Source organism: Bos taurus, chromosome 8 (genome assembly GCF_002263795.3).
Source record: "Bos taurus isolate L1 Dominette 01449 registration number 42190680 breed Hereford chromosome 8, ARS-UCD2.0, whole genome shotgun sequence".
Lineage (NCBI taxonomy): Eukaryota > Metazoa > Chordata > Mammalia > Artiodactyla > Bovidae > Bos > Bos taurus.
In genome coordinates, this window is record NC_037335.1 from 112,507,629 (window position 1) to 112,522,705 (window position 15,077).

The window sequence follows — 15,077 nt, forward strand, 5'->3', positions numbered from 1 at the left end:
TGGACGCCTGCTTGTCCTTAGGGACCATTTTTCTCTCTCCCCAGACACCTCCGAACGATGCAACAAATACGATTTTTAGGAGACTGCATTCCCCACAGGTGTTGCCCTGCTGACGTGGGGAATCTGTCCTGCAGGATGTAGACATCAAGGTTCCTTCAGGTACTGGTGACAGAATAATGATGTGGCTTGGTCATTTGCTGGAAAGGAAAGGGTCCATTCAAGGACTCTGCCGTCTCAGTCTGCTCTGGCCCAGCTCTCTCCCCACAAAAGGCTTTACCAGGAGGAGGGCCCCCGGCAGAAACGGGCCCCGGCTGGTTTGCTCCTGGGACAAGAGCAGCTGCAGGCTCTCCTTGCACAGAGCAATGGCGGGAGGCGTGTGTTGGGGACCCCACAGCAGGAGGTCTCGTGCTGGCCAGTTTATCAGGCGGGAAAGACACAGGGGGGCGACCCCCACCCCTCACCCCACGTGCAGGTGGAAGAACCAGGGGCTGGTGCAGCGTCCAGGCCCTTAACCTTAACTCCTGAATTAATACAATTTCTACTCAAATCAGGACGCCTAAAGAGTTAAATAGGACCCTAGTAATAGTTACACTGGGTTCAATCCCTGGGTTGGGAAGACCCCCTGGAGGAGAGCATGGCAACCCACTCCAGGGTTCTTGCCTAGAGAACCCCATGGACAGAGGAGTCCGGTGGGCTGTAGCCCGTGGGATCGCAGAGCCGGACGTGACTCAGTGACTAAGCACCGCACAGCGCGATGGCTACACTGGGTGGTTGCTGTTGTTTAGTCACTATGGACCACAGGATAAATCCAGGCAAACTGGTCCCACCTCCAGTCCAAACGGTGCTTTTCTGCATGTTTAGGGAACCGTGAGCCTGGGCATCTGCTTGGTCCCCGGGATCCTGGCCAGTGAGGCCTGCATCCCAAAGAGCTGGAAGCCAGGATGTCTGCACCTGGGGGTCTGCACCCGAAAGCCTCCAGGCGGTCTAGACCCACACCACTAACCTGTAGAAAAGATAATCAACAACAGTTTTCATTTTCCTCTGAGTCGGGAGGGAAAACAGAGCGGCTCATGTCTGTTTCTTCTTGTTTGTTTTCCTCTTAGAAACACGCGTGCTGAGATCTCTGACGATGATCACGGTTTCCAAGATAAATTAGCACTTCATTCTGTAAGTTGACTACAGCTATTTATTTTAAAATGAGCTCCTGTTTTCTTTTCACAGGGTGCTTTGTAATTTCTCGTTGAAGATTATACTCTCCTGAACCATTTACCTCCTCACCCTTCTCGAGGGTGAGTGACCCCTCTGAAGGTCAGCTCTGCTGAAATGACATTAGTCAGCTGATTACCACCTTTTTCAGATCATTACTAACTCTATTAAGACTATTCAGAGGGCCCAAAACCAAGTCCAGGGGCAAATGTCCGCGACTCATGTCTCCATTTGTCGCCTCTCCACTTCTGGTCTTCCAGAGAATTCTCTCCCTCCAGGGAGCGCGCAGCTTTGCGGTCAGGTGCCCAGACACACGCTTCTTTCCTGTGGCTGCCCCCACCGAGCAGAGAAACTGCATGATTTTATTCTTTTTTGCTTTCAATTTGTAGGTAGGAAGAAAGTTTGCTAACGACAAGGGCTGCATCTCTGCAGCCTCAGCTCTGTCTGACTTTCTGTGGTCAGGAATGGGAGCTGCCTTTCCTCCGGGACAGTCACCTTCTGAGTCCGTCTTGGAGGGTGGAGTGGTGGTGGTGGGGCGTCTGGAGGCGGCCTGGGGAGCGGTGAGGCGTCAGCTCCTCGAACTCTGAGCTCCTCTCAAACCAGCAGAGCCCACCACTCAGTTGTCAGCACAGCCCCTCTGAAAATATCTGGTGTTTGTCTGGAGTGGAGGGTCCCCCAAAGCAGGGGTCCCCAACCTCTGAGGTCTAACACCTGCTGCTCTGAGGTAGAGCTGATGTAATGACACTAGAAATACAGTCACAGTGAAAGCAACGTGACCGAATCTCCCCCAAGCCAGCCCCCGCCCTGGTCTGCGGGAAAATCGTCTTCTGTGCAAAGGGTCCCTGGTGGCCCCGAAGACCAGGCCACCAGCGCGTGGCTGGCTTTTGCTTGGTCTTGGTTTTGTTTCTCTATCAGTGTGAATATCAACACAGTAGGAAAAATGTACTCGAGTACTATTTTAAAAATAGTTCAGCCTCAAGAATCCCTTAAAAGTCTCAGGGATCTCAGGACCTTGGGTGTAGCCCTGCAGTTTAGGGACCACTCTATGCAAAGTTAGTGTTAAAGAAGAACCACATTTTAGTGTGTTGTTTTACACTTTTGCAAATCTTTTATTTTTTGTATCATTATTACTAAATGAAAATGATTTATACTTGTTTTGTTTCATTCTTTGCTTCTGGAATCAGTATTTTACTCCTAATAAAGGTAATTTGGAGGTTTCCCTTTTTTCCTGTTCTCCAAAATAATTCAGATAGCAGTGCTATAATCAAATCTATAGTTTTCTGAAATTTGCCTGTTAGGTTATCTGGATGTTTTTCTTTCTCTAGGAGAGTTCTTTATTGGCTCAATTTCTTTTGAGGATGTTGATTTCAACGTTATGACTCTACTGTGGTCGAATGTATAAAACCATCAAGTGGAATTTTAGTTTATTTGGGTGTTTACGTTTTATGTGTATAAAATTGCACCAAGTGCTGTATCTTGGATTTTTAAATTTTCTTCTGATTTATGGTTATTTTTCTCTTGTCATTTCTAATTTAATTTATTTGTCTTTCTCCTATTTTCTTGATTAAGTTAGCTTGTGATTTTCGCTTATTTTGTTGACTTTTCACAAACATGTATTTCTGGTTTAGTCTGCTCTCTGTGTTGTAATTAATTTCTTCTTTACTCTTTACTTAACCATGTCTTGTGCTTTCTTTTTTATTTTAGGATAGAAAATATAATTTAAGGAATTGGCTAAATCATATTAGACAAGTAGAAAAGAGATCAGTGAGCTATCAGAGGTAGTAGCTTCGGAAGCAGACACATCCCTAGGGATGGGAGGATGGGGAGGAAGTTGGGGTTCTGGACACAAGGACCCAGGCCCCGAAGCAGAGCAGAGCTGCAGCAAGCGCTGGTGTGTCTGGGGGTCTGTGATGAGCTGGTCCTGGTCACGTGGAAAGCCCTGGAAGTTGGAAACAGCTGTCATGACTCCAGCCTGCTCTATTCCAACCCTTCCTTCAGTTGTTTCTTTTTGAATCTTTTGGTTTAAGAGTGTCTCTTACATACAAAGTCACATTGAAGTTTTCTCTGTTAGCCAATTTAAAGGATTTCAATAGGTACATTGAGCACGTTTACATTTACTGATGTAGGCAAATTAATCTCACTTTTGTCATCTGTTTTGTGTTATATTTGGCTTCCCTGATAACTCAGTTGGTAAAGAATCCGCCCGCAATGCAGGAGACCCTGGTTCAATTCTTGGGTTGGAAAGATCCACTGGAGAAGGGACAGGATACCCACTCCAGTATTCTGGCCTGGAGAATACTGTGGACTGTATAGTTCATGGGGTCACAAAGAGTCGGACACGACTGAGCGACGTTCACTCACTCGTGTTGTATTTATGTGTCCACCAGGCTTTGAGATGGTCACCGGCTCATCTCTTTCTCTCTCGGTTCTGTCCATGTAAGACTGTCATTTGATTTACAGAGAGATTTGTATTGCTGTTGCATTGTTAGCTTTATCCAAACACTTCTTTTTAACACACTCTGATCCTCTCTACTTTGAATGCTGATTCTCTGTAGTAAGTAATCTCCCATCTTCCTTTCCAGCATTTAACTCAAAGTAACCCCCTTTTCTCACACTCTAGTAAAGTAATGCTCAAAATTCTCCAAGCCAGGCTTCAACAGTACGTGAACCGTGAACTTCCAGATGTTTTAGAAAAGGCAGAGGAACCAGAGATCAAACTGCCAACATCTGCTGGATCATCAAAAAAGCAAGAGAGTTCCAGAAAAACATCTATTTATGTTTTATTGACTATGCCAAAGCCTTTGACTGTGTGGATCACAATAAACTGTGGAAAATTCTGAAAGAGATGGGAATACCAGACCACCTGACCTGCCTCCTGAGAAATCTGTATGCAGGTCAGGAAGCAACAGTTAGAACTGGACATGGAACAACAGACTGGTTCCAAATAGAAAAAGGAGTACTTCAAGGCTGTATATTGTCACCCTGCTTATTTAACTCATATGCAGAGTACATCATGAGAAATGTACTGGGCTGGAAGAAGCACAACCTGGAATCAAGATTGCCAGGAGAAATATCAATAACCTCAGATATGCAAATGACACCACCCTGATGGCAGAAAGTGAAGAAGAACTAAAGAGCCTCTTGATGAAAGTGAAAGAGGAGAGTGAAAAAGCTAGCTTAAAACTCAACATTCAGAAAATGAAGATCATGGTATCTGGTCCTATCACTTCTTGGCAAATAGATGTGGAAACAGTGGCAGATTTTATTTCTTGGGGCTCCAAAATCACTGCAGATGGTGACTGCAGCCATGAAATTAAAAGACGCTTACTCCTTGGAAGGAAAATTATGACCAACCTAGATAGCATATTCAAAAGCAGAGACATTACTTTGCCAACAAAGGTCCATCTAGTCAAGGCTATGGTTTTTGCAGTGGTCATGTATGGATGTGAGAGTTGGACTATAAAGAAAGAATTGATGCTTTTGAACTGTGGTGTTGGAGAAGACTCTTGACAGTCCCTTGGACTGCAAGGAGATCCAACCAGTCCATCCTAAAGGAGATCAGTCCTGAATATTTATCGTAAGGACTGATGTTCAAGCTGAAGCTCCAATACTTTGGCCACCTGATGCAAAGAACTGACTCATTGGAAAAGACCCTGTTGCTGGGAAAGATTGAAGGCAGGAGGAGAAGGGGATGACAGAGGATGAGATGGCTGGATGGCATCACTGGCTCAATGGACATGAGTTTGGATAAACTCCAGGAGTTGGTGGTAGACAGGGAGGCCTGGCATGCTGCAGTCCACGGGGTTGTGAAGAGTTGGACACGACTGAGCGACTGAACTGAACCTCCTTTTACTGGAATTCGGTGTCTCTCTGGCAACGGAGAAGTCTTTTCTAACTTTTTGTACTCTTTCAATTCCCCCCTCTATTTTTAAATAACCTTTCTATGTTGCCTTTATTTCAGAAACGCATATCCACATGGCCTATAGGATTTTCACCCATATTTATCTGATTTTTGAAGACTGTCTTCTAGCTTCTATTAAAAAGTTAACTCTCAGTTTCAGTTTCTGCTTTTATAAAAATGGAAAAGGTCTTTTCTTTCCAAGACCAATTTTAAGATTTTCTGCTTGACTTTTCATCTTTGCTTTTTGGAATATTATTTTGATGTGCCCTCTTTATTGTTTATTCTTGTATGCTTATTCTGACTGGGGTTTATGGGATTCTTGGATCTGTGGTTTGATGTCTTTCATCAGTTTTGAGTAATTTTCATCTTTTAAATACTCACTCCTCTCCATCCATCCTTCCTGGGCTTCCAGAGCCCGGATTACAAACACAAGTGGCCTTGTACGTGCTCCATGACTGCTTTTGCTTTTTATTCTTGAGTCTCTCCTGGGTTCTCTCTGTGCTTTGCTCGTGGTGTTACCTCTTAGACGTCTGTTTCATTGTCTCTTCTAGCTAGTTTATCGAGTTATTGATTTCAGGTATTGAATTTTTAATGGTAGAATTTCCAATAGTCATTTCAAGCTTCCAATCCACTTCTAAATTTTTTGTTTTATAATTTCTAGCACAAACTAATCAAAACTATTTAAAGCTGTATCAATTCCTACTCTGGTACCCGGGCCTCCTTCGGGAGGTAGCCGGTGTCAGCCAGCACCCCCGCGCCCTTGCCAGGCAGAGTCCTGAGCAACTGTCTGGCGTGAAGCAGCCCCTTCACGATCACGCGTGGGGTTTATGAATGTTTGCTGTGCATCTGTCTCTGAAAGATCTAGGCCAGTTGCTGGGGTCAACAACCAGTAGGGCCCTTCCCACCCCCAAGGAGCTTGGAGGAGTGACTCTGGCTCCCCAGACTCTGGGAGGATCGTGGCATCGGGTGACTCATGTACTTCACCGTGAGAGGACCCACCTCCGTGACCTCACCGTGAGGGGACCCACCTCCGTGACCTCACCGTGAGGGGACCCACCTCCGTGACCTCACCGTGAGGGGACCCACCTCCGTGACCTCTCTGTGAGGGGACCCACCTCCGTGACCTCTCTGTGAGGGGACCCACCTCCGTGAGTCTCTGTGCTCCCAGGCTATGTGCTGCCCTGGATGGACACCTGGTGAGGAGTGAAGAGCATGGCATGTGGAAGACAGCCTGGCCTCTCCTGCTCAGGACAGCGGTGATGGGGCCCAGCATCTCCCTGGAGAAATCAGGGGCCAGAAAACCACTGACTCGCAGCAGAGCAGCGGCAACTCTGTCAAGCTCCGTTTAGAACATTCTGTTGTTGCCTCCTCCTGCTAATGCTTGAAGGGGGCGCTGCCACTACATATCAGGGGGTCGTTTATGAGTCCAGTGACCCCTAGAGGTCCACACCCCTGGTCACACTGCTGCCTGGACTCTTCCTGGCCGAGTCAGGGACCTGCCTCCCTCCTGGTCACCTGTGAGAAGCTATGGACGCATGCACCCTTGAGGCTGCCCACTTGCCTCAGACCCCAGCCTTCCTGTGTCTGAAGAACACATTTTTGCATTTGTACAACCTTTTAGAGAAGGTCTTTTTTAGGAGACTCATTTCCCCTTATTTAGATGTGTCTGCAGCTAGTTCCATAATTAAACTTTGAAAGCCCCCTCATTTCCATGGACTTAAATGTCTTAAGAGGATGCAGCTGTGTCGTTCTTGGCGTCTTTCAAAGAAAATACACAGATTAGGAAGTGCAGAAAGAAGGGCTCTCTGCTTTCAGCAGTTGCTCCGAGACCCCGCCTCCTGCCTGCCCCCAGCGTGAGTGAGTCAGTGATGTGCCTGCCTTCCCAGCACTGGGGGGCCCCCCCGTCCTGCCAGAGTCCATGAAATTGTCCAGGGCCCCAGGGATGAGGAAGATGCAAACTCCTTGCTTTGACTTGTTAGTAGCTTGGCTTTGGCAGTTCTCATTTATTCTTCATGAAGGGATAAACCCATGGGTGTGGATGAGGTCACTTCCATTAGCACAATCCTAAACCTAATAAGAGGTGGTTTTCTGTCTCTTCAGTCCATGTGCCCCATGGTTCATGGAGCCACTGGAGCTGGGAATAAAACAGAGTTGCAATAAATAAAACAACCTTCATTTCTCTGTATCCCTGTGAGGGAGCAAACATTCTTACCTACCTAATCCATAGAGTTTATATTTAATATTTCTCCCAGTGAACCAGAAGTGTTACTTTTAACTGGAACAGCAAACGCAGACACTCAGGCCCTCGTGAAGGTGCCGTGTGGACACATCCCGTCTGAGACAGGGCTAGTGGCTCTGCTCAAGGCCACCTGGGCCACAGCGTTTGGGAGACACCTCCGAGCGGCTCCAATTTTGTTTGATTCCTGCCTTTTTCACTTGGGGCTTCTCCATTATTTCAAAGACAAAAACAATATTGAAGCTCTTATAAAAGACTGAAGGAAACCAATCCTTAACAGGTAGAGGGGACGACAGGGCCTTAGCCTCAGAGGTTGCCTGCTGTGCGAGCCAGGCCTGCCAACTGCCCCTCGGCTGGCACCACGTGCCCCGAGACAGCTTGGCTGGAAAAGGTTCTGCCATTGCGAACATGCCATGAACACCAAACTTCTCCATGTCCTCAACCCTGTATGCCAGCTAACGGCCATCTTCTCAGAGGAGTATCCTGATGCAACAACCGGCCCGCCCAAACAACTTTCAAAATACTAAAAAAAAAGGAAAGAAGGAAAAACAAAATAGAAGTCGCCCACAGGGAGCTCAGTGGCTTTTGCTTGTCTTGGTAACCTTTCCAGTAGTTTTGCAAGAAATGCACACTTTGTCAAACGTTTTAGAAACTTGGTTTTTACAGATCTGCATGTCTTCCAAAATTGAGCACAAAACAAGCGAAATCTTGTGGAGGCAGAATGGGGAGTGAGCAACCATTTGTTTCTTGAGAGTTTTTCGATGAGGCTCCCAATTAAAGGCTTGTTTCTGTCCCCAGGCAGCCCCTCTGTCAGAACCAGGCCCAGGGAGCAAAGTCTAGGAACGACATTTTGTTTATTATGTTAAAGCACAGAGCCGCCCCCTTCCTCACCTCTCAGCCTCCATCTGAGGCTGAGGGTGAAGCACACCCTCACTGCTTGCGCTGGAGCCACAAAATACTGAAAAATCTTGAAAACTAGAAGATTCTGAATTCCTCTTCTGTTAAAAGAAGGAAGAATATTCTATAAAACCAAAAAGCCCATATTCTTTCCAAGTTCTATCCAAAGTTTACAAGGAAGTTTCCACTCCTAAATATTATGTGAATTAAAACCCTTCCATTTAAAGTGACTTTTTAAACTTTTCATCAAATGCAAAATTTCTAATAGTTTTCACGAAAGGGAACATAACAGGCTTGATGAAGTGCAGACCTTAAAAGTGCAGATGGTGATTATTTCCAGAACCACAAGTTCTAGTTTTCTTGGCGCAGAGGGAAAAGCGTCTCTTTAAGAAAAAAAAAAAAGAGAAGAAAAGAATCGGCAGCCATCCCCCACTGTTGGTGGGGTCCCACTGGCCCCCTACCCCCTGGGGTCACAGCCAAGTCTCAGACCCCAGGCCTGAGGCTGAGTGTCCCCTTGACCTCATGGGCTGGAGGCACACAGAGAGGAGTCGGACACCCACCTCTGGGCAGCACCTCTTTTCTGAGACTTGGGTCCCTGGAACATGGGGTCCTGGGCGCAGCACCTTCCCCAACCCTGTGGACACCCTCTAGACACCTCGCTCCCACTCCTCAGCTCCTGGCAGATGTAGGAATTCTCCCCTGGACCCCAAACCAATTACGGACCACAGTAGCAGGACTTGTGAGTATCTGGCTTCCTCTCCAGGCCCCGAGCTGCCCCTGTGGCAGGACTGTCTATCTAGCTCCTCTGCTGCATGTGGCCTCATCCTACACTTGATAATACTCAAGAAATGACCACCGACAGGACATGAGTGAACCCTGCAGATGCCCCGCTGTCGACTGAAAAAGCACAGGATGTGAGAGCTGTGAGTAAAGTTTAATGGGGAAAAATGAGGACTATAGCGTGGGAGACAGCATTTCAGAAAGCTCTGAGGAACTGCCCCAGAGAGGCAGGGCAGGGGTCAGTATACACACGATTTTGGTGAAGTGGGAAATACACACAATCAAACACATTGTTTTTTTCAGAAGGCTGCCACTAGTCACAAGGAGCAGACATCACCATGAAGGATTTTAGTGCTTTTCTAGATATGAGGAGATGCAAGAATTAGGCTCACTACATCTTCTGGAAATATCTTTCAATCTGGAGGACTGTTCTGCCAGTTTTTCCCAGAGCACAGAGGGCCTCATTCCTGATCTTCACCCTGAACTCCTCTCAGGGGATTGAAGGTCAGTGGTCAGGGAAGCTTGTTATTTTACTGATGAGAGGTAGATGACAGGTACCAACCTTCTGTTGGTACACTTCCTGAAGGAAGGCAGGACAACCTTCTGTTGGTACACTTCCTGAAGGAAGGCAGGACAAGGCAGAATGACTTCTCTGCAAAGCTCAAGCTTTGTGTGTTACAGCTGGAGATTTTGGGGGTGATGCTGCAAACCGATTCCAAAATTCTATAAAGCAATTGTCCTTCAATTAAAAAAATACATTTTTTAAAAGCAATTAAACTTGAGAGCCCAAAATCCTGATTTCTGTCAAATTCAAATCCCTAGGGAGACTGAAGAAATAGAAGAAATATAGTATGACATTCTGAACCCAAATTGCAAATATGAAAGGAAGTTGTGAGTTAATCTACATTGGCCTGTCCTAAAATGTGACCCTTAAACTTTTATTCCTTTAGACAAAATAGGAGAAAATTATGATATTGAAGGGAGGACTCAGGTTATTTTAATATTTGTTCTAATGTTAGAAAAATTGATACAATGTGTCAAAATTAATGTACGATACTGCAATATGTGTTTATATTTTTAAGAGAAATATAATTTTTTTCTTTTTTCTTTTTTAAATTTAATTAAATAATTTATTTTTTGGAGGCTAATTACTTTACAATATTGTACTGGTTTTGCCATACATTGACATGAATCCGCCAGGGGTGTACATGTGTTCCCCATCCTGAACCCCCCTCCCATTTCCCTCCGCATCCCATCCCTCTGGGTCATCCCAGTGCACCAGCCCTAAGCATTCTGTATCATGCATCGAACCTAGACTGGCGATTTGTTTCACATATGGTAATATACATGTTTCAATGCCATTCTCCCAAATCATCCCCCCTTGCCCTCTCCCACAGAGTCCAAAAGACTGTTCTATACATCTGTGTCTCTTTTGCTGTCTCACATACAGGGTCCTCGTTACCATCTTTATAAATTCTGTATATATGCGTTAGTATACTATATTGGTGTTTTTCTTCCTGGCTTACTTCACTCTGTATAATAGGCTCCAGTTTCATCCACCTCATCAGAACCGATTCAAATGTATTCTTTTTAATGGCTGAGTAATGCTCCATTGGGTATATGTACCACTGCTTTCTTATCCATTCGTCTGCTGATGGACATCTAGGTTGCTTCCATGTCCTGGCTATTATAAACAGTGCTGCGATGAACATTGGGGTACACGTGTCTCTTTCCCTTCTGGTTTCCTCAGTGTGTATGCCCAGCAGTGGGATTGCTGGATCATAAGGCAGTTCTATTTCCAGTTTTTTAAGGAATCTCCACACTGTTCTCCATAGTGGCTGTACTAGTTTGCATTCCCACCAACAGTGTAAGAGGGTTCCCTTTTCTCCACACCCTCTCCAGCATTTATTGCTTGTAGACTTTTGGATTGCAGCCATTCTGACTGGTGTGAAATGGTACCTCATCGTGGTTTTGATTTGCATTTCTCTGATAATGAGTGATGTTGAGCATCTTTTCATGTGTTTGTTAGCCATCTGTATGTCTTCTTTGGAGAAATCTCTGTTTAGTTCTTTGGCCCATTTTTTGATTGGGTCATTTATTTTTCTGGAATTGAGCTGTAGGAATTGCTTATATATTTTTGAGATTAACTCTTTGTCAGTTGCTTCATTTGCATTATTTTCTCCCATTCTGAAGGCTGTTTTTTCACCTTGCTTATAGTTTCCTTTGTTGTGCAAGAGCTTTTAATTTTAATTAGGTGCCATTTGTTTATTTTTGCTTTTATTTCCATTACTCTGGGAGGTGGGTCATAGAGGATCCTGCTGTGATTTATGTCGGAATTTGTTTTGCCTATGTCTTCCTCTAGGAGTTTTATAGTTTCTGGCCTTACATTTAGATCTTTAATCCATTTTGAGTTTATTTTTGTGTACGGTGTTAGAAAGTGTTCTAGTTTCATTTTTTTACAAGTTGATGACCAGTTTTCCCAGCACCACTTGTTAAAGAGATTGTCTTTTCTCCATTGTATATTCTTGCCTCCTTTGTTGAAGATAAGGTGTCCATAGGTGCGTGGATTTATCACTGGGCTTTCTATTTTGTTCCATTGATCTATATTTCTGTCTTTGTGCCAGTACCATACTGTCTTGATGACTGTGGCTTTGTAGTAGAGCCTGAAGTCAGGCAGGTTGATTCCTCCAGTTCCATTCTTCTTTCTCAAGATTGCTTTGGCTATTCAATGTTTTTAGTATTTCCATACAAATCGTGAAATTATTTGTAGAAAGCCAATGCCAAAGAATGCTCAAACTATCACACAATTGCACTCATCTCACACGCTAGTAAAGTAATGTTCAAAATTCTCCAAGCCAGGCTTCAGCAATATGTGAACTGTGAACTTCCTGATGTTCAAGCTGGTTTTAGAAAAGGCAGAGGAACCAGAGATCAAATTGCCAACATCCGTTGGATCATCGAAAAAGCAAGAGAGTTTCAGAAAAACACCTATTTCTGCTTTATTGACTATGCCAAAGCCTTTGACTGTGTGGATCACAATAAACTGTGGAAAATTCTGAAAGAGATGGGAATACCAGACCACCTGACCTGCCTCTTGAGAAACCTGTATGCAGGTCAGGAAGCAACAGTTAGAACTGGACATGGAACAAAAGACTGGTTCCAAATAGGAAAAGGAGTACGTCAAGGCTGTATATTGTCACCCTACTTATTTAACATATATGCAGAGTACATCATGAGAAATGCTGGTCTGGATGAAGCACAAGCTGGAATCAAGATTGCCGGGAGAAATATCAATAACCTCAGATATGCAGATGACACCACCCTTATGGCAGAAAGGGAAGAGGAACTCAAAAGCCTCTTGATGAAAGTGAAAGTGGAGAGTGAAAAAGTTGGCTTAAAGCTCAACATTCAGAAAACGAAGATCATGGCATCTGGTCCCATCACTTCATGGGAAATAGATGGGGAAACAGTGGAAACAGTGTCAGACCTTATTTTTTGGGACTCCAAAATCACTGCAGATGGTGACTGCAGCCATGAAATTAAAAGATGCTTACTCCTTGGAAGGAAAGTTATGACCAACCTAGATAGCATATTCAAAAGCAGAGACATTACTTTGCCAACAAAGGTTCGTCTAGTCAAGGCTATGGTTTTTCCTGTGGTCATGTATGGATGTGAGAGTTGGACTGTGAAGAAAGCTGAGCGCCGAAGAATTGATGCTTTTGAACTGTCGTGTTGGAGAAGACTCTTGAGAGTCCTTTGGACTGCAAGGAGATCCAACCAGTCCATTCTAAAGGAGATCATCCCTGGGATTTCTTTGGAAGGAATGATGCTAAAGCTGAAACTCCAGTACTTTGGCCACCTCATGTGAAGAGTTGACTCATTGGAAAAGACTGATGCTGGGAGGGATTGGGGGCAGGAGGAGAAGGGGACGACAGAGGATGACATGGCTGGATGGCATCACAGATTCGATGGATGTGAGTCTGAGTGAACTCCAGGAGTTGGTGATGGACAGGGAGGCCTGGCGTGCTGTGATTCATGGGGTCGCAAAGAGTCAGACACGACTGAGCGACTGATCTGATCTGATCTGATCTGTGAAAAGTACCATTGGTAGCTTAATAGGGATTGCATTGACTCTATAGATTGCTTTGGGTAGTATACTCATTTTCACTATATTGATTCTTCTGATCCATTTACATGGTATATTTCTCAGTCTATTAGTGACCTCTTTGATTCCTTTCACCAGTGTTTTATAGTTTTCTATATATAGGTCTTTTGTTTCTTTAGGTAGATATATTCCTAAGTATTTTATTCTTTTCGTTGCAATGGTGAACGGAATTGTTTCCTTAATTTTTCTTTCTGTGTTCTCATTGTTAGTGTATAGGAATGCAAGGGATTTCTGTGGGTTGATTTTATATCCTGCAACTTTACTATATTCATTGATTAGCTCTAGTATTTTCTGGTGGAGTCTTTAGGGTTTTCTATGTAGAGGATCATGTCATCTGCAAACAGTGAGAGTTTTACTTCTTCTTTTCCAATCTGGATTCCTTTTATTTCTTTTTCTTCTCTGATTGCTGTGGCCAAAACTTCCAAAACTATGTTGAATAGTAGTGGTGAGAGTGGGCACCCTGTCTTGTTCCTGACTTTAGGGGAAATGCTTTCAATTTTTCACCATTGAGGATAATGCTTCCTGTGGGTTTGTCATATATAGCTTTTATTATGTTGAGCTATGTTGCTTCTATTCCTGCTTTCTGGAGGGTTTTTTTTTTTTTTATCATAAATGGATGTTGAATTTTGTCAAAGGCTTTCTCTGCATCTATTGAGATCAGATCAGATCAGATCAGTCGCTCAGTCGTGTCCGACTCTTTGTGACCCCATGAATCGCAGCACGCCAGGCCTCCCTGTCCATCACCAACTCCCGGAGTTCACCCAGACTCACATCCATCGAGTCAGTGATGCCATCCAGCCATCTCATCCTCTGTCGTCCCCTTCTCCTCCTGCCCCCAGTCCCTCCCAGCATCAGAGTATTTTCCAATATGGTTTTTATTTTTCAATTTGTTAATGTGGTGTATTACATTGATTAACTTGCAGATATTGAAGAACCCTTGTTTCCCTGGGATAAAGCCCACTTGGTTTTGATGTATGATCTTTTTAATATGTTGCTGGATTCTGTTTGCTAGAATCATACTTTTTTTTTTCTTGTAGAGGTAATTTATATTCATTATTGACTATTAAGAATAAATAAAAGTAAACTAAACTGAAATTAAATCATCCATATCTCATCACCCAGAAATAATTATTCTTAACATTTTAGTGGGTGTTCTTTCAGATTCTGTCAATGTGTGTATGCATTATAGTTTCCAAAAGTAGGGTTCTATTATATTTACTCTTTTGTAAACTTTTTTTCACCTAACAGTATATTGTTGGCATTTTTCCAAGTCAAACTCTAATTATGATTTTCAGTGCCAGTAGAATTCTACTGTGTGGATTTATCATAGTTCACTTAATTACTCTTTTACTAATTGCAATTTATTTTGTTTCCAGGTTTTTTTTTTTATTAAACACTCTGTAAAAATTATTCTTTAAGCATACACATTTGCTTGCTTCTTATTTTTTTTTTTCCTTACAAAAGTTTTCTGGCACTGTTGTACATGTTTTTTAAATTATCAGCACACGTTCTTAAAGGTCCTTCTGAAAGCTCATCCTGACATCCCACTGAGGCTCACAGAGAACAGTGGCTTTCCCGTCTCCACAGCCCAGGAACGGCTCTCTTCTGTTTCAGCCATTTTGGCTGCAAAGGAAGAGCAGCTGATTGATGTTTGAACTCTCATTAGGAAAGTGCTATAAGAGCCACTTGGAATAGAGGATGAAGGTGTGGGGGTCCAGTGCTGGCTGGGGCTTGGAGATCAAGATGACAGTTACATGCTTAGAATAAGAAAAGGGGTGATGCTTGGTTTTTGCATCTGAGAAGGGAAGGCAATGGTGTGCTGTGGTCTGAGGCAGGGATAAAGTGCTGAGGAAATCCCCCGTCTTGTGGTTGTTTTCACAAACAAGGCTGTT